This window comes from Adiantum capillus-veneris, chromosome 27, assembly GCF_014529385.1.
Source record: "Adiantum capillus-veneris isolate H3 chromosome 27, ASM1452938v2, whole genome shotgun sequence".
Lineage (NCBI taxonomy): Eukaryota > Viridiplantae > Streptophyta > Polypodiopsida > Polypodiales > Pteridaceae > Adiantum > Adiantum capillus-veneris.
This window is the reverse complement of record NC_140957.1, coordinates 15,067,317-15,069,442: the sequence shown is the minus strand read 5'-3', so window position 1 is coordinate 15,069,442 and position 2,126 is coordinate 15,067,317. Positions and strand designations below refer to the sequence as shown.

The 2,126-nt window shown below is 44.6% G+C and overlaps 1 pseudogene; it reads left to right on the top strand.

The window, feature by feature from the left end:
* Nucleotides 1-442: 442 nt before the first annotated feature.
* Nucleotides 443-1,573, top strand: LOC147421548 (uncharacterized; annotated as a pseudogene).
* The last annotated feature ends 553 nt before the right edge of the window (nucleotides 1,574-2,126 follow it).

Genomic DNA, 2,126 nt, shown 5'->3' with positions numbered 1-2,126 from the left:
TGCGGATTCGCCACCACACACACACTCTCTCTCTCCCTCTCATATTCCTATCATCTTGCTACTTCCATCTTAAGGTGTGCGGATTCGCCACCTTTTGTATGAGAAGTGAGCATACTTGCATCTATCCCTGACCTCGTTATCTTCTTTACTACATGCACGCGTAGCGAGCCCATTCTCACTCACTCACCACTCCTCTCACCTTATTCTCCGACCACCCCATTCCACATTTGGGCGTGGATCTTGAAATTGTTTTCCATGCATGCTTCATTGTGTATATGTATGCGTCCTAGCCGCATATCTTGTTAGGTGGTGCCCCTATTGTGTATTCCCCATGATGAGGCCATTGTGCATAGTCTTGGTGTAGAGGCCACCAGGTCTATTTTTTCACTTCCGCCTCTCAACACGTACACGTACATGCACCCGCAGGCATACACACATGCACATGCATACACATATGCACCTGCACACACATATGAACTTGCACATGCACAAATGCACACTCACACACACAAACATACAAACACACACACACACATGCACATACACACACATGCATGCGCACATACACGCATATACATACACGCATACACACATACACACATATACATACACGCATACACACATGCACATGCACACGCATACACACATGCACACGTACATGCATACGCATACGCATACACACACATATGCATACGCATATGCATACGCATACACACACATATGCATACACATACGCATACACACACGTATATGCATACGCATACGTGCACATACACATGTGTATATACGCACATGCACATGCACACGTACACGTATATGCACATGTGTACATGGACGCACATGCACACACGCATCCACATCGGCATGCATGCACACACATATACGTACATATGAAAATGCACATGCACACACACACACGCATATGCATTCATATGCACATACACATGCACACGCACACGTACATATGCACATACGTACATGCACACACACGCACATACATATATGCACATGCACACTCACATGTGCACACAATATGTACATGCACATATGCATATATGCACATGCACATGCACATGCATACACACACATATGCACATGCATACGCACACGCACAAGCAAACACACATGTGCACGCACACACAAATACACACAAGCACACACACACACATACACATACACACATATGCACACACATATCCATAGACATGCACATACGTACACATGCACACACATATCCATAGACATGCACATACGTACACACATGCACACGCATATCCATAGACATGCACATACGTACACACATGCACACGCATACGCACTCACGCATACGCATACGCACTCACACACACGAATAGAATCTCACACACACATGCACATACTCACGCACACACATACGCACATGCACATGCACATGCACACGCACACACACTCACATACGCATGCGTGAACACACACACACACACATGCACATGCATACGCACATGCACGTGCACACGCCTATGCACATGCATGGCACAAACATTTTTTACATATAATACACATACTATTTGGTGACTCTTCTTTCTCTACCTAGCCCACGTGATCTAACATTGGCTTCGCTTTGCACACATCCCTTTCCTAATTTGCACGATACTCAAAGGTAAGTGCTCTTCTAAGAAATCTTGGTTTATAAACTAGAGTAAGGGAGTCTCGGAGCTATTAGTTTTACTTGTTGACTCTAGAGACCGGAGAGAGTCCTTGACTTTATAATGCACTTCCACCCGACCTGCATGGAGAAGATGGTGGTGACTTTAGGGACAAAGCAAGTAGACCTGTAGGTTTTCTATTACAAGAGAAAAGTTTTCATGGTTCTATTAAACTGTGGCCACTAAAAATACATGCACTTTGAGTAGCATTTAAGCATTGATTACAAAGAGTTTTAACCCCAATTGGCTATGAGAGGGATAGTTGTGGGAGTTATGAGGGAGGGTGGAACTATAAGTCGCCTTGATTACAAGGAGTTTAGCCACAATTGGATATGAGAGGGATAGTTCTGGGAGAGAGGAGGGGATTTGCATTGTGGGTAGGAGGATAGAGCTCCGAATCTTCATCATTCTTTGCCTTTCAAAGAACATGCACCAGACAAA